Source organism: Cyrtonyx montezumae, unplaced genomic scaffold (genome assembly GCF_038088225.1).
Source record: "Cyrtonyx montezumae isolate F1298 unplaced genomic scaffold, pur_monq_1.0 scaffold_23, whole genome shotgun sequence".
In the NCBI taxonomy this organism is placed as follows: Eukaryota; Metazoa; Chordata; class Aves; order Galliformes; family Odontophoridae; genus Cyrtonyx; species Cyrtonyx montezumae.
In genome coordinates, this window is record NW_027071970.1 from 4,141,264 (window position 1) to 4,164,341 (window position 23,078).

The 23,078-nt window shown below is 40.5% G+C and overlaps 2 protein-coding genes across 3 annotated transcripts in view; one reads left to right on the plus strand and one right to left on the minus strand.

The window, feature by feature from the left end:
* RSPH14 (radial spoke head 14 homolog) overlaps positions 1–23,078 on the minus strand; it is a 68,416-nt gene that overhangs the window by 9,519 nt on the left and 35,819 nt on the right. The window lies entirely within an intron of this gene.
* Positions 4,563–23,078, plus strand: part of GNAZ (G protein subunit alpha z) — a 47,590-nt gene continuing 29,074 nt past the window's right edge. Inside the window, exons 1-2 of one of the 2 annotated variants that reach the window (XM_065738986.1) lie at positions 4,604–4,635; positions 4,732–4,830. The gene's annotated coding sequence lies outside the window, so the exon portion shown is untranslated. Of the gene's footprint in view, positions 4,636–4,731; positions 4,831–23,078 lie in introns of both variants that reach the window. The other variant, XM_065738987.1, reaches the window with a different exon arrangement.

Consider the following 23,078-nt stretch of genomic DNA (forward strand, 5'->3'; position numbering starts at 1 on the left):
CGTACATCTGCTCTGCGCTTCGTAAGTGACCACAGTTACTGCTGAGATATGCAATATCTTTATGTAGATACAAAACTAGCCACAGGCCTAACACAAAAAGGTGTGCAATTAACTAAACTTAATTACTTAAACCTGTCTGCAGTCTCCAGTTTTTTTACAGAACTGCTCTGACTTCTCCAGTCCCCGCAGTAAAGCTGCTGGAATGCCCACAGCTCCATTTCTGTTACTTTGCAGAATTACCTTTATGCCCTCAAACAAAATTTTCAGTCTTTTTTCCCCCTAAGCTACTAATTTATTCCTGCTAATCAGACATTATGAAACAATACAAGGGACAAATAATGATGCCTGTTGGAATTATGGTTATAGCTCATGGTTCCCACATGAAACAAAGCTATCATCTGTAAAGGACAGAATGAAATGTGAACCTCTTAGAAATACATGTGCAATTCTTGTAAGCCCCCAGTGTGATGCTCCCTCAGCTGGCAAGAAAATCAGTAAAAAAAAAAAAAAAAAAGTTTGCAAGCAAAACATTCATTCTTTCTATTGTTTTGTTATTGCAAAAAATAAACAACACCTCAGTGCCTCCCAGGGGTCCTCAGGTGGGAGAGGCCTCCTTCTAGCTGGCTGCTTCCACAAACATGTCATCATTTATAGTGAGTGGAAAATCTTCAAACAGGAAAGCTGGAGAAGGGGGACAGCTCCCCAGGAGCAAGCAGCAGCTTGTTGCTTGGGGTACTTTCACAGGACATCCAACAAGGTACTTTCTGTTTTCTTGTAGAGTTTCTATGCTAAAATAATTTTGGCCATCTCTAATTGCACCTCCTGTAGTTCCCTGAGGATCTGCATATTTTGTTCACAAGTGGCATTGTTAGTGGTTCATGTTTCGCTGCTCTTTCATTCTATATTGTACTAAATGATTCCCCATTTCTTTTTGGGTGAAAGTTGGAAGTGTTGTTGCTCCCCACCCCCTCCATTCCTTTACCCTTAATAACGAAGAATTAGGAAAAAAATGTTTTTATATTAAATATAAATTAATATACTGATATAATACAGCAGCCCTGGAGGATTGCTCCTTTACAAGGAATTACATGCCTCTCTCTCATTCTGTGATATCTCTAGCTTTTCTCTCAGGGAGGAGTTAGGGCCCAGGTATCCATCACAAAGCTCGTGAAAAGTGAGGACTGCTGTGCAAAGTTAAGTGCACAGGAAAGCCAGTGTATCCGTCAGGGCTCCAGGCAAGCCTCCAAGCAGCTGTCCACCAGCTGCTGGGTCTTATGCTTGTTTTTCTACTCTTGGCTCCAGTAGCAAGTGCTGATTCAGCAGCTGAGCCAATGGCTGTGAGCTGCATATGCAGTGGATGTGTAATAACAGCACGAAGGAATGTATGCAAGGTTTATAGCTTTTAGGGTTGGTTTTTTTTTTTTCCCTTATTCAATTTATTTATTTATTTATTTGATCTGTTGAAAAACTAGAGAAGTCCTGCTCCTTAAGTGATTGCAGTGTTACCTGTAGCTCATTCTCCAGGCTCATCTTCTGAAATATCTCCATGAAAGAGATTGGAAGATCGAACAGTTCATATCAAGCAAAGCCCTCTGTTCCTTAAAGGATGTGAGAACAAGATAGAAAGGTGCAAGGCTGGTAGAGTGAAAGGAGCTGAGGCTGCCACCACCCCTGGAAGGTGCATTCATGATTTTTTTCCACCATCTCACAGCCACTGATACAAAGCACAATTTGTAGATAGTTATAAATATCAGACTCCAGTCATCTGCACTTGATGCTATTTTAAACTCTTCCACGTGAGAAAAATGGTTAAAAATAAAAATATAGCCTTTTCATTCTTCTCTAGATGTTCTGTTCAGTTCTTCCTGCTCACACAGAATCACAGACCCGCCTATAAATATCTAACCCAGATATACAATTGCTTGTTTAAAAAGAGGGTGTTTGGCAGAAAATGGAATGAAATAGAAAATGCCCTTTATTGTATTTTTATTGCAGACCAGATGTGGCCTCTCAGTTCTCCCTCTATCATTTGGCCATGTATATTCACCAAGAACACTGCATGTGTGCTTATAAATATTTTGTTGTTGTCATGGTATAATAGAGGGTAATTGATTAGAAAAATCCCTATGGGATTTTGCACTTAAGAACATATTTCTATTTTAGCACTATTGTCTTCGAACTAAGTGTCTATTTTGACTGATCCCAAAGAGAAAGCAACAGCAAACAGGCAAGGACTTGGCTTCTGGTCAGCTGGCAAGTGAGCGAAGCTCATGCAGCTCATGGCTCCAGAGCTGCGCGTGAGACGTTCACACCAGCAGCCAACTGCTCCTCCTCCAGTTATAACCTGATCCCAAATGGCAGAACGCCTGAGACCTGCTGGACATGGGAGAGCAGAGATCTGACCAGATCATCACCATTCCCCCAATCTGCTACTTGTTAGGCAAATTACTACTTCCAGGCAAAAAGAGTAATGCAAATTATTCACTTTCAGTATGTATTTGTGATTTTTTCAATCTGCCTACACAGAAGAATATCATTTAGAGCACTGAGGTAAAGAACTCTGTTTTTATACCCCGTTTGACTTTGGGATATGTGCTACTTTGACAATTATATTTCTCTTGAAATTCCTCTGGGAGCTCAGCTACATGTAAAGCAACCAACATCAGCGGGAAGGTCCCAGCTGGGAATTTCTGGGTGCAGGACAAGGTGCAGCTGAAGAAAACAGAGAGGTGAGTTATTCTGCATGAGCTGGGTATCAGCCCTGCCATTCACTGACAGCGAGCTCACCAAACTCCCATCCCGTGGCACTGGGATCAGCGCAGTACTGCCTGCCTGCCCGTACTCCTTTCCCTGGTCTCATCCACCAGGAGGTGCTCCCTCAAAACTGCAAAAAGCAAGCGCTCTGTTACAGCAATCCAAAGCACCTAAGTGACGAAGAGCATCTGACCGATGTTCTTCCTACACAGGATGATGGCAGCTGATGCTGTTTTTGTACCCGAGCTGGTAATGTGTAGAAGATGCTTCTTCTCACATATAAAGCACTGTACTGGGGACACATGTAATATGACAGTTTCTATAGTAACTACTTGTTCTTTATGGAGCAGCAGATTAAACCTGTACACCTTGTTATTGTGCTTCCATCCCATTATCCAGAGTACTCAGGCAGTTACCACAGCTACGCTGCTTTATCCCTCTCCATTCCCCTGCCAACAGAACTATGGCAGGGCTTTGTGCATTGCAAGCAGAGTGCCTGTGAGACACAGAGCACTGTTAGAATTTAGAAAGGGTCTGCTGCCTGATGATATCAGTGCATCAACGCATATGTGTGCACTGCTGGATACTGAGAGGTAATGCTGTAGAGATTAAAAGCTGATTGCCTGTTTTGTGAAGCTGGCAAGTTTATGATGTGAAGATGATCGTTTTGCTGAGAAAACAGTGCTGCTGACGTATAGCACGTTTATCCGTTGATGCTCTGAGCTTACCAGAGTCACTTCACCAGCACAGGTGTATGGGCAAACTCTGGTGGTAAGAACCCTGAGGTTCATCACGCACAGGACTCACATGCTACGCTGACTCATGGCTCTTATTTCAGTGCAAGAAAGGAAATGCTGCTACATTACACGAAAATATTTCCTTATTGTAGTTCATGGATGCTGCAGCTGTGCAGACCGTATCAGCCCCACAAGTGGTGTTATTTACAGGAATCAGACGCTTTCTGTGCTGCATCACGTTAGCCTCGCTGTGGGAAAACACTCCTGCTTCATCTCTGCCTGAAAGCCTCTGTTGCTGTCTCCAGCAGAAACGTATCAGTAATAAATTCTGGTTATGAAATCGCATCGTAGGGAGATATTGCAGCTGCGTGAGCAGAGCTGCAGCCTGCACAGCTAGAAGGAAAGATACAGTGCAGAAATAGGTAGCTCCATCAGTAAGATAAGAGAAACTGGTACTCGGTGTCACTTAAATAGAGCTGCAGTAAGTCACACACGTAGAAGTGTGGAAAGTGAAAGGTGGAGAGAAAAGCAGAGAAAACAAATGCACAGCACTGAGAGCAACTGAAGGATGGAAACAGCGGAATGCAGGCAGCTCCCGCGGAACGAGCAGCCTGGTTTCTCTCCCTTTGCCCTTGATTGCATCACTCTGACACGGATGCGGCACCCAGCCCGGCGCCCCGAGCGCTGTGCCGCTCTCCGCGGGGAGCTACCCCGGCCTCGGCCGCGCTCGTGCCGGAGCGACCCCGCGCGCGCTCCTTACGCAACGCGGGCGCGGAGCCGCCCGTCCGCCGCCGCCCAGCACGGGAGGGGCTGCGGGGCTCAGCCGCCCGCCCTCCCCCCGCGCCGCCGCCCGCGGAGCCCCCGCCGTTGGCCCGGCAACGAGCTGCTGCCTCCGCCTCCCGCAGCCGGGCCCGCGCCCCCCGCCCGGCTCCCGGCGGGACCGCCCCGCGCCGCTGCCTCCGCGGGCCGCCGGCGGGCGTCGGTACTGCGGCATCGGGCGGAGCGCGGGGCTGCGTGCGGGGAGCGGCGGGAGGGCAGCGTCCGCCTGCTGCTGGGCGGCGGGGCCGCTGCGAGAGGGCCGCGGGAGGAGCGCGGGGCTGCGGCGATGGACTGAGGCGGCGGGGGCTGCCGGCCCGGAGCCGAGGTGAGTGCGTGCCGCCTTCTGCTGCCCTCCTCCTCCTCCTCCTCCTCCTCCTTCCGTCAGCTCCGCGAGGAGCGCTTCCCTGTCGTGCGTTTGCAGAAGGAAAAGGGGATTCTGCAGGGAGTAGGAATAGATGTCATCTTGAAACGGACGGCGGTGGTGTTGCCGGGTGATGGAAGGGATGGTCGTCACCGAGAGGTAGGAGTATTTTGCTGGGTGCAGAGGAAAAATAGCAAGGGTAGGGCGGCTGCCGCTACGGCTAAAATGACCTCCAGAGATGCTGGCCTCCTCTCGGCTCTGCTTCAGCTCTAGCCCTTCACACGAAACTCAGCCATCGCCCTTCTTAGCCCGGACCCCAACAACCGGTGTCCGAGCTGCGCCGAGCCTCCGCGCTCCGGTACTGATTCCATTGGGTTGTGCCTTTGGGAGAGGACTCTCCGCGCCCGGCTCTGCCCCGGGGGCTGTGCGGCTCTCCCGGTGCGAGCTCCGGCTGTTGGGGGTCTGCAGCGAGCGCTGCAGCCGCGGCTGCTTGTTGCGAGAGTGCTCTACCTCGTCCGCGTTCGTGCATGTGAGGGATCGGGAGGTTTTCTGACATCAGTCTGCACCTGTGCACGGCTCCGTCTGCGGTGCTGAGCCTCAAGTTCCACGGTCTGTTCGTATCTGCATTTCGAGTGAGGGGTTCCTCCGTGCACACCCAGCGCTTCAGTCAGCATATGGATCAGCAGACAAGTGTGTACGTTTAATTGCTGCCAGTAGCACTGAGCTGAGGGCTCTGGCTGTTTCCCTGTAGAAGCTGCTTAATGTGTTTTTGCAGCGTTTGCTCGGGAGGCTGCTGACCTATCTCAGCAACGCTTTCCTGTGTGAGATTTGAGACAATCTCACTGCTTTTCCATTCAGCTCCCTTTACATCTGTTTACTGGTATTAATGTGGCCCCGATTTGGTTTTTATTCCGGCTCTGTGTTTTGTGCCATGGGTCACACCCTTTGAGTGGCTGCTGGACTCTTCTGCAGGGGTTATGTGGCAGGTCAGGCAGAACTGTGGTGCTGTGGATGCCTACTTGTGGATCATGAAGTCAAAAATGAGGGTGTACTCTGTGCTTCTGCAGGGAAAACTGTTTCTGACTTGATGGATGGAGAATTTGTAATCCAAGTTGATGGCTTAAGTGCTGGTACAGGTAAAAGTAGTGGCTTTTCCACAGCAGGGCACGTGTTTGCCACCTGAAGAGACGCAGGTGCAGGGATACAGCTCTGCAGAGCACAGGGGTGATGGCCTTTAACCTGCCTGTCTCCATCAAATCGTTAGGCTGGAAGCTGTTACCCAAAAACACAGATCCCTGTCCTTGGGTAGAGGACACTGTTCCAGTGTAGGCCTACATGTACAGAAGAATGAAGTTGCAGTATTCAAGAAGCCAGTGACAGGTGAAATCAAGAGACAACACCTCAGTTATATGGAGTATTTAGGATGAAATCTCCCTTCTGCTACTACTAAAGCACGTCCGTGCATTTTCAAAGAACCTCACTTCTGTGTGCATATGCACGCTCTCAGAAAGGCAGATTGGTTCCGTGTGAGGCCACGGATTTCATTCTGGCAATGGGCCTTACAGAGGTGAAGAAATTCTGCTGCATGAAGAATGTGCCACCTCGTCTGAGGATTATGTTCTCGTAACTTCACTGACCGCTGGTGACAGAGCTGGCCCTTTGTGAGGCACTACTGCCTTGCAGTCTGATGTATCAGGCTTTCGGTGGAGCTCAGTGTTTCAGCTACAGGCCCTGGGCTCGAATTTAACTATGATATTCTAAAAATAACTAGAAAAAATAGTTCTGGAGGAGTGAAGTGAAAGTGTTCTGGATGTCTCGGTTTGGATTACACATTAATGGAAAAGGTACATTAGATATTAAGAAATCTAGACTGAAGCAGAAAATAAATGTGTCCCTTCTTAAGGGAATCTACCTGCTGAGATGTGGGGAAGGGGATAAGCAGAGGGATAAGGATAACAGAAAATTCAGTAGACAATAAAAGCTTAAATCCTTCAATGATGAAGTCAGCTCTTCCTCTCCAACTTAAGCAGATAATGATTTAGACAGCAGGTAGGACCTTGGTTGATAGGTAGCAATGAGGTAACATGAAGGAATTATATCTCTTCCCTCTCCCTTCCCCCCCCACCTAATTAAAGAAAATAGCTCTCAGTTCTCCTGGGCTAAATCACCATATTTCCACTTATTTCAGAAGATATTCTCCAGATTAATGTAACTGAAAATGTGAGTTGAATCTAACTAACAACTCTGGGTAAAGACTTGGTCCTCCTTCCATGAGCCTCACTGGAAGTTTTGTCCCTGCTGTCGGTGGGACAGTCCAGGCTCAGTGTGAGCACTCACTATTTCACTGATCGGATTCTCCCATTCCCTTAGGATCAACAGTGCTGAACAGTTTTACAGCAGATTTCAGTGAGGTCACAGTCTCAATGACAAATCACTGAGACTTACCTGGAACCACAAACACTGATTTGTGAATTATCAGTTTATCAAAGTATTGATCATTTAATCATGAATCACGAGTGGTGTTCCTTAGGGGCCGGTATTGGGGTTCATCCTGTTTAAATGTCTTTACTGATGATTTGGATGAGGGGATTGAGTGCACCCTCAGTAAGTCTGCGGTCAATACCAACTTGGGGGAAATGCTGATTTACCTGAGGGTAAGAAGGCCCTACAGAGCGACCTGGAAAGATTGGATCTATGGGCTGAGTTCAACAAGACCAAGTGCCAGGTCCTGCACTTTGGCTACAGCAGCACCATGCAGTGCCACCAACTTGGGCAGATTGGCTGGAAAGCTGTGTGGAGGAAATGGACCTGGGGATGTTGTTTGATGCTCAGCTGAATATGAGCCAGCACCGTGCCCAGGTGGCCAAGGCCAATGGCATCCTGGCTTGTATCAGAAACAGCACTGGCAGGGAGGTGATCATCCCCTCTGCTCAGCTCTGGTGAGAAAAGACACTGAGGCCCAGAAGCATGTCCAGAATAGGGCGACAAAACAGGTGAGGGGATCCTGAAAGGAGGTTGTGCCGAGGTGGGGTTTGGCCTCTTTTCCCACTTAGCTGTGACAGGACAAGGGACAATGGCCTCACATTGTACCAGGGGAGGTTCAGGTTGGATATTAAGAATTCCTTTACTAAAAGAGTGCTCAGGCTGCCCAGGGAGGTGGTGGAGTCACCATCCCTGGAGGTATTTAAGGAAAGGGTAGATGTAGCACTTAGGGATGTGGTTTAGTGGGCAATATTGGTGATAGCTGAATGGTTGTATCAGATGATCTTAGCAATCTTCTCCAACCTTAGTGATTTTATGATTCTACGATATTAATCTTACTGAGAAAATGTAGGGTTATTGCTAAAATACTGGATGAGGTTTCTCACCTTCATCCACAACTCCTTACTACTGAAGTAATTAAGTAATTTTTCTACAATAACTTAAACCAAAGCCCTTCAAAATAAATGTATGTTCCTCGTGGCTCCCAGTGTATCCAAAATAAAGCCACATCCATTATTAGTTACAATAGATTCACTCCAGTCTCCTTAAGAGGAGAATTTGACCTGTATTTTTTACTACATTATTATTAAGCTGGACATACACAGTGAGTGATTAAGAAGTCCAAATTTCAACTGCAACATTGATGAAAGAATAATGATTGTAAAAAGCTAGTCTGATCCAAACCAACTAAAATTGATTCTCTTCTCAAGTCCTATTGTGAGACCAAATTTCAGATTTGTAGAATTCAAGGAGTATAACACAGAAGGGTCAAATTATTTATTCTGCAATTAAATCAGGAATTGCCATAAATTAGCAATCTAAGTTATCCTAGCATTATTCCATTGTAATCAAGAACATAATTTAACCTTTCAAATAAGAACTGTAGAGAAAAATATGCTTCTCTCTCAACTGTTGCTTTTCAGTAACACTGAAGAGTATTGTTGAAGTAGGATGAGAGAAACAGCTTGCTGATGGGCCACCATTTCTACATTGCATAGGCTCCCAACATTTGTTACTATTACATGAATTTAAGACCGTAACTAACAAAACACATGGCAAAATTTCAGAAGGCTGCAGCTTTCTTTGTTGTTGTTTTGCTTCTTTTTTAACTTATGCTGCTCAAAGCATTATCCACAGTTGAGCAGAAACTCTCCCAGAGCCCCATTTGTTATTTTTTTTTTATTTAGCATTGGACATGTAATAATTTTATTCAATAAATTCTATTTTCCTGTGCCTTTGTTTTCTCTCCAAGCCCCTTATACCAGAGGGCTGTTTCTGGTCTGGATTGCTAAGTCATCACATCAAAAAGACAAGTATGAGAACATTTTCAGACAATTCTATCATCAGAAATAGCCTGTGAAAAAAACAGTGACTGTGTTGGCCAATAGAAAGACATTAAGAGGCAAATTTGAAAAGCTGCAGTCAAATTCTAAGTATTCATCATTTTGCCATTATATTTCCATGCTAATAAGAAAGTTAGCAAAATTTTTCTCTGCATAGTTTGCACACTTGGGAACCAGGATGGGTACACAATTCAGAAGTTGGTCCATACAGTGCAGGGACAAGTAAAACTTGTCATTATGTGCCCATTCAAAATGGAATGAGATTAGAATACATGTAAAGTTATGACATGCAAAAAAAGAATGATAAAACACAGAAAGCAAATAATCATTTCTTAGGACCTATATCTTGTTAATCTGATATTTTTACAGTAGATTTATGCAATAGTAATTCCCTGGACTTGGCAGGTGGAGGGATTATTCTCATCACTTTCAGATACTTACAATAGATCATGTATGTATGAGTTGGTTGGTTAGGTTTCCTTTACAGCTAATGAAGAGAAAAATAGATTCTTTTGGTGCACTTAATCAAACTACTTTTCGACTACTATCTTAGACTGAGATGAACTGTGCTCGGCACATGACAACTGTCCCCACTGACTACAAAGAAAGCCCAGAGTGGAAAGCTCAGGGGTAGCCATCAACATGCACATGCTAAATCTGGACAGATGAATCCCACTCTTACTGTATACTGTAAATTATAAAAGATAAAAATTGTATAATTTAACCAATTTCTATGTAATTAACAAGATATTTCACCCTATTTCATATTTTACTACTCCTACCTAACAAACTTGTTTTCTTTAGTAGTGAGTAGGCCAGCATACTCTCTTTGTCCTCTACCTGTATCTTTACAATGCTATTTTACTGTTGATGAAGGGCTCCACTAAAACAGTACAAGTAACCCAGGTCTTTTATCCAGGCAGTACTTATAGCATGTGTTCCCAGTGTGTTTCAGCTCTTGTTTTCTATGCCTGCTTTCTGTATTTCCAAACCTTACTGAGACAATTTAGGATGACTACCTTAATCTTCCCAAGATGCAATGGCACAAACACAGACTGCGTATCAAATGCTGATACACAAACACAGTTGACACAGTTGTGTTGTGGAAAGAAAAAACACAACGAAACTGAATTGTAATCAATTCTGATGGAAGTGTCATGGCATGGTAACAAAAACACAGCTGGTTGTTTAGCTCTGAGAGGGCTTGCTGTTTGAATAGGGTAAGTACCTGATTATTAAATATCTTCCTTTAAAAGACAAATATATACATGATTCAAAAGAATCATATAAAAAGTGTTATCATGGAGATTGTCTTGCTTAAAATAATACAATTCATGTTAACATGTTGTGTTTTGGTTGTTTTTTTGTTTTTAATAAAAAGTTTATTCTCTGGATATCTACCAGTTCATGTCATAATATTTGGATATTTAGAATATATTAACAAATTATAATTTCATTTGGATATGGAGATATAATATCCATTTATACATATATGTTTATGGATGTCTTATGAGGAAAGAAAGTGTAGTAGCTGTTGATAGTCTCTGGTATTTACGTAATGGCAGGAGATTCAAACTAATAGTACTTAACATTTTTTCTTTCATATATTGTAAATATAATTTAAAGCAATAAAATCTATTAGTAAAGTAATGCTTATGATATTAATGAAATCCATTCTAAACACTGTTGCACTAGAGCATTTCTCTGTACTACCAGTGAGTTGGCAGTGTCCCTCAACATTTGTTCCAGCTGGTTCTCGATAGGGAGATTTTCTCTCAGGATGCCTTTCAGTATCTGGCCTTTTAAGTTTGGTAGTTAGCATGCTAAAATAGAAACCATTTTGCACCTGGCAGATACTTTTATATTTTTATAATTGGTAAGAAGGTATTGTGCTTTCATTTTGTATTGCACAGTAATGGTAGAATCTCTCCTTAATCAGTAATTTCAGAGACATGTTTTTACCTCCTTTTCAATCTATTTATGTTCATGAACAGATAAACTTACCTTAATTTGTAATTCAGTGACATTTATAATGGTATTTAAAATTCTAAGGTTAGTCTACTTCAAATTTGAACAATTGTTCCATTATCATATTGTTTCCGTTCCCTGACTAGATGCATTAGTCCTCTGATTATGTTTCTTGCTGTGAACATTCCCCAAAGCAGATCTGAACTTTGCCTCATGACTGTGATTACACAAGTGTGTAAAGTTTGTGTTTTTTGCAAAGGTGTTCATAAAGAGAAATAGAATTCTGAAGCCTTTCCTTAAATTTTTCAAGTTACAGGAACATCAAGAGGATAGTCATCTCAACAACATATTAATTCAGGAGATGGTTGTTTTGAATGTGGTCATTCTTTAGGCTGATGTGCACAGTTCCTGTATCAGTACAGTATTCTTTGTGTGCACAGGTTAATTAAATGTATAGTGGTCTGAAAAAAAATGAAAATATCAGGCAACAACATCAACAAGAGGAAGGAATCTGTGTCTTTTAACACTGCAGTTTACAATTCTCTGTTTTCCCAGAGAGGACTAATTGTACACTGCTGTGTCAGACAATTCAATGAAGTAGAAGTTAAAGCACTGGTGAACTAATAACCTACCACCAAGATAAATAATTTCATTATTGATTCTGTTATAGTTCTGTTCTCAGCCAGTGCAAGTGAATTATAAACTAAAATTCAGTTCTTAGAGAGAATATTCCCCTGGTCTGTGACAAGAGAAGCCTCTCTCTGTGTTGTGTTGTTGGCTTAGCAACTCCGCACTTTATCTCCCTTCAGCAGCCAAGGATACCAGGAGAAGCCCCTGCTGTTGTGGCCTCTTGGGCTCACACCTGGGAACTTGTAACTCATCATGAGGTTCAGACAGCTCTGAAATTACAGCTGGGTCATGAAAAAACATTTCCACAAAATCAGGTTTTAAACTAAGTGTGGTATAGAACTACCTGAAGTTCTCTGTATTTTTTGCTAATTCATGTTGCTTTTTATTTGTGTCTTCCAATACTAGCAAACAATGAATGCTGAATAAGTACTGCAATATCCTAATCTGGAAATCATTTAGGCAAGATGATTTTTTTTTGTAAGAATTGATCTAAAGGAAATGGGTAACTCCTACTGTAACTAAAATACAATTTAAAAAGAAAGTTGGACACTCAAGTCACATGGAACTCTTAAAGTGTGCAATGAACGCAATTAACAAATAAAGGTGAAGTTTTCGGTGAGCAAAACAATCGTCTTCCTTCTTACCAAGCTCTCTGAATCATTCTACTAAAAACGGTATTTTATTTTGGGAGAATTTCACCCAAGTGACATTCAAGTGAATACTGAGAGAGTAAGGTACTCTCTCACAATCCTACAGTCCGTACCTTTCTTCCAGTCTTTCCTAAGAATCAAACGGACAAGCTGACCAAATGGAAGTTTATAGTAAGCCACAAAAAAGCACTTTTAAGATGGACAAGCACTGAACAATTACTCAGTATCATCTATAGAACTACCTCTGAAACGCAGGAAAAAACCTTGTTCAAGAAAACATGTATTTGAATGTTTTGAAATATATTATTGGGGCAGTGAGCAACAGAAAAGGTAAGAATTCTTGTTAATTTTCATTAGTGGGAAATCACAGATCACTGCCTATGAAAACCAATGTAGTTCCCATTCCATATTCAGCTCTAAGTCTATACTAGAGTTTCTATTATGCTAGAGATGTGTCCCTCCTATATACTGAAAAAGCTTACTGGAGACAAATTTTAAGTTTGGTTGCTGGAATCAAGAAAGGCTAAATTTGCTTAAAAGTCTGAGTGAATGTAAGAACACCTGCTGATGGTGTGGCTTTCTAGCCCTCACTGGAAATAGCTTTGGAGTAAAGTAATTGAGACATTTTCCTTCCTCTTGCTGTCAAATTGTTGTTGAATATTGTTGTCTTCTGATCAAAACTAATACAAATGCCATTTAAACTGTCCCACCTGTATGGGAACTGCTGAATCACGGCCTGAACCACTGATTGGTCACCTGCTGACCACCTCCAGGGAAGGATCTCTTCTTGGAGATCCCTCCTATGTGGAGTTCCCTGCGAGCCTTGTCATCTTAAAGGTGAGCCATCTTCTTTTGTGTATTATTTGTGTACTATCTTGATAGATCTACTCAAATATACCATCATCTATACTATTTCTTTTGAAGTACCATCCTTGGGAGTTATTCACCCCACACTACCTTACATGGTTGGCAGAACAGTACCAAGTAACACTGGGCAAATATCTTAATTATTTTAAAAAGTATTTTTAAAATAAAGCTCTACCTTGCTCTGCCTATGTTTGTATGTCAGAGTAAAACATATATAGATGTTCAGTCCCCAGAAATTCACCTACGTTATGATGAAACAAGGAAGTATTATCTGAGAGAATTCTGAATGTCCTGCTGTCTTGGCCAAGTACAGTATTTTGGTGTATTTGGACAGTGTCTTGTTTTCAAGTATACGTAGTCCATAACGAACCAAAGCTTATCTATATAGCAGTATATTGCCTGCTTTGGCAGAGGGGTTGGACTTGATGATCTCTACAGGTCCCTTCCAACCCCTATGATTCTGTGAGTTTTGGATTCCAGATAATTAATGTTCTCTTGATTTGTCAGTCAAGAATTATTCACAGAACTCATCAAAATCTTACATAAGTCAATTCAAGAAAATAATCAAGTGCTTGTAAAGGAGTGTTAAATAAACATTTTTGTAGTGGAGGCCAGATGGAGTGCTGTCAGTCTATAGCAGCGCTGTTCATATTCAGCAATGAGAGATGATGTGCAAATGGAATTTTTTTAAGGCATGCTGGTTATTATCTGTCTTCAAATAAGATGTGGAAAAGAGTTAAATTTGATGGAGTTATACTAAGAGCATATCGATCTCATCATTTACTTGATGTCTGCATCTGTTTTGTCAGAATCATCAACTGTAGATTCCATATTTTTAAAAATTTAATTTAAAAGGGTATTTCAGACTTATCTTGTTATAAAACATCTCTATGAAATCCTATTTTTCTCTACAAATAATTTATCCAGCAAGTATTAGGATTGGTCAGAGGCAGGTGGAGATCAACAGAATACAAACAGTACAAGGCCTAGATTAAAAGATTTCAGAAAATCATATTTCACCTTGATGGAGAAAGCTCTCTTTTGCAACCAGCACAAAAGATGAAAAGGGCAGTTGTTACTTTTATAAAGAGCAGTCATTTACTCTACTTGATGGTAGATACAAGTAACACAAACTAAAATTTTACCTCCTTCTAAAGGGCTGACAAAACTTGTCTCCAGAAAGTCAGTGAGACAAGTTAACATTGTATTGATATTTTATTTTCTTATTCTGCAACTTCTGTATTATTTCTGTGTCTCTAAAACAGTGAAACTACTTGTAGTGGGTATTTCTCTAAGGTATAGAACCTTCAGAAGACAAAGGGATAACGGGAGTTACTTCCAGTTTTCCTTCTGATGTACTTTATGGAAATGATAGGTAGAAATGAGACTGCTAGAGCAGTGGATTTCAGTGGCATTGCCTTTTAATGGGATTGCTGCCAGCTGGTAGAGCTTGAAACAAAACTTAAATTGCTTTCAGATGGAAGAAAGGATTAGTTCTTTCTTTAGTCTCTTTTTAGATGAGGTAGGGAGGTGTCTTATTTGGAATTGTTGTAGAGTTAAGAAATTTTATTTTTCTTGTTTTTTGGGATGTTTGTAACTTTTAGGATTGGTATTGGATAATGAGCTGTTCTTGTAAGTAGTATTCTGTGAGGAATTTTTCAGTGTCACAAGAGGAGAAACGCAAAAAATGTTTGAGTTGTAGAAGGAGCTAAGAGGCAGAGCTCATGATCTTTTCCTATTACAACACTGGCTGTGATATCTCAAAAGAATGAAGTATGCTCTAAACTGTGGCATACCAAAATCTACACTTCTCAGCACAATGATCCTGAAAGGCTGCAAGCTGTTATCAGGCTAGAACTGCTATGATATGTAACTGGAGGTATCTAAAAATAGATAGCTGGAAGCACAAAAAAAACCTCCCCACCCCACTTCTGCAGAGTACTCTGGGCGGTCTCAGAAGCTGCCCTCAGACACTTGCCAAAGTTTTGAAGACAAACTGTCATTCTGTTAAGTGTTCTGAGTATTGCCCCATAGCTGGTAAACTTGCTTTGTGGGTTAGAGTGAATTTGGAAATTAGAAGACATCCAGCTGCAATAGCTTTTGCACTGTTTTGACCTATTATGCCTTACTGAGACAGTTGTGCATGACCTTCATGTTGAGGTATGGGTACAATCTGAATGGCTGCCAGCACATATATTATTTCTTACCCCCATTATGTTTCTCTTACTTGTTTTTACAAAAGTGGATATTTAATGAGAAAAAAGAAATAAAATCTCAGCTTTTTTTTCTTGCCTATTTCATATGTGTAAAATGTGGAACGCCAACTAGAATGGTTAGGAATCCAGTGGTAGAATTGTAGCTTTATGTGCTATTTTAATAGTATGATACAGTGATACCATAAGTAGGGATTTTGTGGTGTTTTTTTTTTTTTTTTTGCTAATACTAGAAATGAGTATTGAATAACTAAGGATTTACTGCTGAATAATGAATAAACTAACAGCTAGATTAGCACCTTTCAGCTTTAAGATAATTTTAGATAGTATCACAGTTATTTGAGTCAAAAAGAGATGTCACTGAGAGTAAAGAGAACAAAAGCGCAGACGTTTGAAATGTTGCTGTTCAGACTTGTTCTGGGGGTGCTTAGTAACTTTGTCTGCGATGTGAAACTCATTTAAGCTCTTAGGACTGCTTCATACAGAAAAAAAATCTGCAAATTACTCTTTCTTACTGTTAAATGTTGCAGTGGATCTGTTCTTAGTACATGACTTGAGCTTATCTAAGCAAAATGAATGAAATAAGGATCACAAAATGGTGAGAGAGCTGTAATTGAGTACCTTGATAAAGGAGATAATGCTGGTAGAGCTGTGATACAAAAATGTTTCTGGCTTTAGTACAACCAGAGGGTGTGATTATTTGCAGTTAGCATTTAAGGAACTAATGAAGATGTTGTCACAGGTTTTAGTAGAAATACAGAAACTGTGGTTATATGGGTTGGGAGTTAGCAGGAGTATAGGGAATAAAAAATAATATCTTTTACTGGGGGGGAAAGAATCTGCTGAAAATGTGTCTAGACTCATCAGCTCATTTTGTTACCTGTTGAATTTAAAAATACCAAATATTTACCAATAGACAATACTTACTCCCTTATTTTTGTTAGAGACAAAAAACATATTCTTGGAATTATATGAAAGTGACCCACATGCTAGTGATGAAGTGTGCATAGCACTACGAATGTGCAGAAACATCCTGGCTGTTATAGTCATGATTAAATTCATGATTAATCACACTATGACAGTTATTTTTAAGAATCTTTATGGTCAGATTTGTCTTCTGTTCGTGTAAGACTGGCTAAGCCTGAACAAACATAGAAAATACCTACGAAACCCAGGATAGCACCATGTGCATGTAAATAGAAGTTAACCTTAAATCACAATAATGCTGATAACACTTCTGTATCTCCAGATAACACAGTAAATTATGAGATCATATAGAAACCTGGATCTAAGAGTTTGGCTATTCATATTTATTCTTTCAGAAGTCATTAAGGTATGGATATTCATACACAAGAGGAGCATGTATCATTCACTAAATACTATTTTTTCATCAGTAAAACTGTTGCTAATAGTTAAGCATCCTGCCAGCAGGATTTTAAAATACAAAGCATTGTTTACTTTCGCCTGCTGAAAACACTGTACAGGCTTGTATCAATGCCCACTGAAGACAACTAAAAGCTCTCCTTTAATAGTAGGTAGATCATAACCATAGCACTTCATAAGCTTTGGGGTTTTTTATTATTATTTTTCCCTTTAGCACTGACAGTGGTATTTATTCTGCTGAGAAAAATCGAGAGATGTTCTCATTCCGAAGTGTTACTTAACATAGGCTGCTATTTCAGCCCAACTGCTTAAATAGAGTTCCTTTACTCATGTTGCAACCTCGTTTAGTGCCAACTAAAAATATTCTTGATCTCAGTAGGAAAAAAACAAAGTTGATTAAGAAAAAAACCTAACATTATTTAAGAAACTTTGATCTCTTGTGGGGATGAGCTGTGAAAAATGTGTCAAGAGTATAACTATAGATACTTGCACTGCATTTAAGCCAGAAGAGTGCTTGGAAAGGAGGGCCTTTACCATCCAAGGCTAAACTCATTTGTAGTACCGCCTCACATGTAAAATGTTCTGAAGTTAATATACATATGGATGGCAAGGCAAAATGTACAAAACTACCAGCTTAGATATTTAAACCAGGAGTTAGTCATTGTACAACGCTGTACTTACATGTTGGACACTTCTGGCTGCAGAAATGTTTTATGTGGAAGTAAATCTGCTTTTCTGATAAAGCCCAAAGCACTTTCACATCAAATGTAGAACATGGATATCTTCCTTCACCTTGTGTAATTTTTTTAAAGTTTCCTTTGGATTAGAGAGAATAACTGTGTCAAGGACTCAGCTGTCTGAGGTGTACCTGCTGAAGCTCTTGCATGTGGCAGGATTGTAAAGCTGCCAAAGCTTCTAAATTTCAAAAGAGATGCAGAGTGATTCCATGCGTGGGCTGCAGCTGTAATCTGCCTGGTAGCATGCAAGTCTTCCCGTGAGTCACATTTTATAGAACACTGGATTCTGTTTAGCCTTGTGCGTGTGTTTGTTGTCCTGGGTTGTGGTCTAGTACTTCTTCCGCTCTTCACCTCCCCTTCTGAGGGTAATATCATGTTTAATTTGAATTGTGAAGATGGATCCTGAGACTTTCACAGTTCCCTTTTGATAAAGTTTGTATGATTAATTTATTATGTGGCACAAGACTGAAAATTGATTTCTATACTGCCCACCAAATTTATCCTTGAAAATAGCCCTGACTCTTATGCTGGTGTTCACACCATTTTGTCCTTTCTTTCTCTTGTGCAAGGAACAGCATTTTTATCCACAATCATGTCTTACTGTAAGGGTGGTAACTTCAACACGTTTGTCAGGTCTTCTTTATGTTTTTTGCTGAATTAGATTGTCATGAGATTTACTGGCTTTATTCTTTCACTATCCTGATTTCTTTTTCTACCTTTTTCCATTTTGATCAGCTCCTTGATGCCTTCCTGCATCATGTTGCTTTTTTCATATGCTTTTTGAGTAACTCTCTGAACTCCAGTATGCAACTCCTACATTTTTCAGCTCATGTTGGCAAGTTGCTGCTCAAGCACACTCATTCAATGTATGTCTGTTTTTGTTTTTTTATTCACTGTGAAACGTTTCTCATTCTCTGTTGCTTAGTTTCCAGCTTGAACTATTGTGTTTCCAGCCCATTCATCCCTTGCTTTCACTCAGTCTTTCCATGAATTAAGTGTTGATCAATTCTATTGGGAAACTATTTCATATTTTGCTTTCTTTGCTTCTAAAACTTTGTTCTGTCTCTCATGGTAAGGTCCACCTTGCTGACTGTAAGCTCTCATTCACACTCAGCAATGGCTTTTTTCTAGCAAAACCATTCTGGAAGAAATCTGATCACCCAGCTGTCTTTGTCCACGATGGACTTATGCTATCCTCCTTTTATTTTTCTAGTGTAATTAAATTCCCTTTGTGCAGACCCATCCTCACAACTTCTGAATTGATAATCCTCAATCCTTTTCTACCAGCCTTTTTTTCTCCACTGTACAGATTTCTGCTATTTTCTTCCAAAATGACACAGTAAGATGTATCTATTCACTGTTCTCAGCATGGCTTTCACTCTTTAATTGCTATCCCTTTCCTGTTTTTTTTCACTAAAACAGAGATTTACTGGCGTATATGTTTGTGTATGTTTTCAGTTTGCCCTGGAAATCTTACTCTGCTTCTATGATTTTATTCTTTTTCAAATCTTTGCTTAGATTTTTGTCTCTCATCTGGTTTTGTTCTTCTAAAATATACAAACACAACTGTGATCTATTTCTGTGTGATGTGTCTAAGGTACTTTCTTAACTATAATCACAGATAAAACTTTTCTATGGCTTCCATTCACTGGAGCACCCTCTACTTGCCTCTTGCTTGGACTTGAGTCTTTGACTCTTCACTGGCTGCTTAAACCTTATCTTATTTATTTTTTAAAACAAAACCCTTCTTGTTTTCAGGACACTATTACCTGTGGTTGGGCACTCAGGGTTTTGCTACAGAGATACTAATTTGGACCTCAGGTTAGGTTATATTTGTCATTGAATAACTTAGTACAAGCATGTTTTTGCTCTTTTATGTGGCTTTTCTTTCACAAGACCATGTTGTCTTCTTGTTTCAATTCCCTCTAACTTTCTTCAGCTATGATAACTAAACAGCATTTCCTTGTGTCTTAGTAAGGTATGGCGTCCAGTAAGGTTGGGCAAGTAATACTGAATTTGCCACCTTATTCATGATCAAACTTAATGCTTATTTTTTTTCTTTTGTAAAGTAATAGAGAGCTTAAAGAAGTGATTAAGATTTCTGAAACAATAATCCCCTTTTACTGTGGATTCTGAGTCTTAGTTCAAGAACAGACCACCTATGAAGTACAAGAACAGATGATAAAAGCTAAACAGAAACTCTAATGAAGCCATAACTGACACTACTGTCATCACCTGAGCTGCGTCCAAACCACTGATGCTGCTACTGAGTGGGTATTGCTTTTAGTTACTGCTTACAAATTTCTAAATGAGTCTGATGTTCCTATGTCCCTAAAGCAGCTGCCGTGTGTGTTGTTTCTTCTCTCCCTCCACTAGCAGCCGGTATTTTCTGCACACCCACTGTTAGATACATTGTACTGTTCTTGTAATGTTCCATTCTTTATGGAAGTCTAAAGGTCACCTCCAAAGTGACCACGGTGGGAGGTTCCAGCCTTAGTTAAATTGCATTGAGACACAGGAGATCCATGTGCAGTCACTGACACTGCTATTTTCATCAGCACAACTCAGGACAGTTGTATTTTTGGCTCTCTTCAAGAAGCAGTCAGTATTATGCACTGGTAGTGTTGGCGTTTCACACTAATTTGGGGTTGTTCGCACTCAGTGAAACAGGTCATGATTTAAAATGTGTACTAAGTGTTGGTAGTACTTAGGTATTAATGCTTTGTGTTTTACATTTCCTACTTCCCGAAGTAAGCAAGATGTACATAGCTAAAAGGAAAAATAATTAGTAGTACTCTAATGTGGTCTTGATCATAGCTGAGCTGACACAAAACTTTATGCTATTAACTAACAATGACAATCTAGCTTAGTACAAGCAGGGGCTGAATACTTGGTTTAGAAAGAATGCCTTGTTTTCAATATAAATTCTTACGTTATTCTGAAACTTGGATCAAATCTGCATGCTAAACTTTGATGGGGTAATAAGCTTAGCTAGTGGATAGTATTGACTAGCATAACTTGATACTGCTGAAGTATGTTGGATGTTTCCCAGACAATAGGCAAAGATGGGATGTTTACACCTATGAATGTACCATAGATTTTTCTGCAGTGAGATACTATATTTGAGATACTATATTCTATCTGGACCTCTGGGCTGAGGCCAGTGGGATGAAGTTCAACAAGACTAGGTGCTGGGTCCTGCACTTTGGCCACAAGAACCCCAAACACTGAATACTGTGTTCAGTTTTGGGCCACTCAGTATAAGGAAGACGTTGAGGCCCTGGAGTGTGTCCAGAGAAGGGCAACAAAACTGCTGAGAGGTCTGGAGTGCAAGTCTTATGGGGAGTGGCTGAGGAACTGGGATGATTCAGTATGGAGAAAAGAAAGGTCAGAAGAAGCCTTATAACTCTACAACTACCTGAAAGGAGGTTGTGCTGAGGTGGGTTTGGCCTCTTCTTCCACTTAACTAGTGATAGGACTAGAGGGAGTGGCCTCAAGTTTTACCAGAGAAGGTTCAGATTGGATGTTAGGAAAAATGTCTTCTCTGAAAGAGTGCTCAGGCTCTGGAATGGGCTGCCCAGGGAGGTGGTTGAGTCACTGTCCCTGGAGGGATTCAAGAAACATTTAGAAGTTGTACTAAGGTACATGATTTAGTGGGGAAATATTAATGGTAGGTGGACATTTGAATTAGATATGTGGAGGGCTTTTCTGACTTTGGTGATTCTGTGATTGTCTGCTCAGTCTACATACTGATAAGTATACAAAGACTGCATGTAATGGCAAATTACTTTCTATGGGTTTTCCACTATTTCTTTGTAAAACATCCTTCTACCGTGTATTCCTAGCTGGCAATTCTAATAGATCTGAGTGTTTCTGTATGACGAGAATCAGGAGATAGTTAGTCCTGTCAGGACCACCATCAATTTACCTGGAAAGCATGATTGAAGCATTTATGGCAACATGTATGTTTATAGTGATCTGGAAATCTCAAGGGGTCACAGGAATGGGTGGCACACTGGAGAACTTCTTAGGATATTTCATATACTGTTTTCTTGAGCGTGTCCAGAGTTCCATTTATCTTTTGCAATACTATAATGCTCTTCTCAATACAGTGTACCAATCCTGATCTGTGCTGACTCGTCCTGGTAGTCATGAATTTTATCCAGGTCTGCAATGGTTCAACTATATATCTGCCTTAAGCGGGGTTAGAGATAGGAAGGGATTTAAAGATAAATATAGAATCAGTGAAAGTATTTAAGAGTGAGTGGTAGACAGCAAGCTCAACTGTCTAAGGCTAATGTCCCAGGAAACTTCAGGAAAAACATGTAAACCTCATCCACTGAGTCTGTAGTCTTTATACCTTTCCCTCTGATGTTAAGGGATCAACAACGATCTTTTTGTCATCTTTGGGTAGAAGCTTCAATGCCTGGATATCTTCACAAATATGTAGTGGAAAGTGCTGAAAAGGGATGCACTGTGTTGCATGAACTTGCCTAATGACAAGATGCTGTTATAAAACGCTAGAACCCGGAAGTGTGTGGCTGTGAGGTCTCGGATCTGAAAGTAGGCACTGAGACTCTATCATCACACCTGCTGGCCCATCATAAACTAGATGAGATCTGTAAGTTACTTTAAAGATCCTCAGAGAGAAAACTATGCAGAGAGAAAACTGCAAAAAACAGATGCTAAGATTAGGATGACTGTGACAAAGATTTAACGCATAAATAGCAGAAGAATAGCAGTAACTTCTGTTAAACAGGACAAACTGAGTTCTTCACACTTGTTTCTACAACTTGAGGAATGAAATTCTAGATATATAATTGATTACCTTCACTCTACTTAAATGTTTGAAGAAAAATCTAATTCATGCAGCTATAAATATGAACCAACTCCTCAGCCTCAGCCAAAGCTTTTCTGCTGCGCTGTATCTCAATTAATAATGTTTATATCTTAGTTTCAACTGTTATTTGGCGGCATCATTATCTGTGCTATGTTGGTACCTATAGGAAAGGTAAAACAAAACCTCGCTGAAAATGCTGGCTGACTTTGGCAAGACAAAAACCAAGATTCAACAGTAAAACAATATCCTATAAAGCATGTGCTATGAAACATACATGTTTTAATAATGTACATTACATTGAAATAAAAATCATGTAAAAGTTCTTTCTTTTTTCACTCACAGACTGCGGCAAGTAGGAATGAGACATAGGAGGATGGCAAGGGAAGGTATATCTATGAAAGTGAATCATTTCATGATGTAAGTGGGGTTCAAAAAGGAAAAATATTTATTGTTAAATCCAGTGCTCCATTTCAAATACTTAAACTACATATGATTATATCTGAATGCCGAAATATTTCCTCCCCAATTAAGGTTTTATCATTATGCTTAAAGTAAAAGTACAAGAAGCTTCAAGTGGTTGTAGTTCAGTTTCTTTTCCCATGAAATCTAGAGATTAAATACTGGGCCTGGATCATTCTGTCCCTTTCCTACTAGTGTGGAATCATCCTCTTCAGTATGCGTTTTTTGCTTCATTCCATCTATATTGAAATGCTAGTGAATTCATGCAGGAGAAACTTCAAAAGACTTTCTAGGATAACACTTACAGTGGGATTTGAGAGACAGTCTTATTAAAA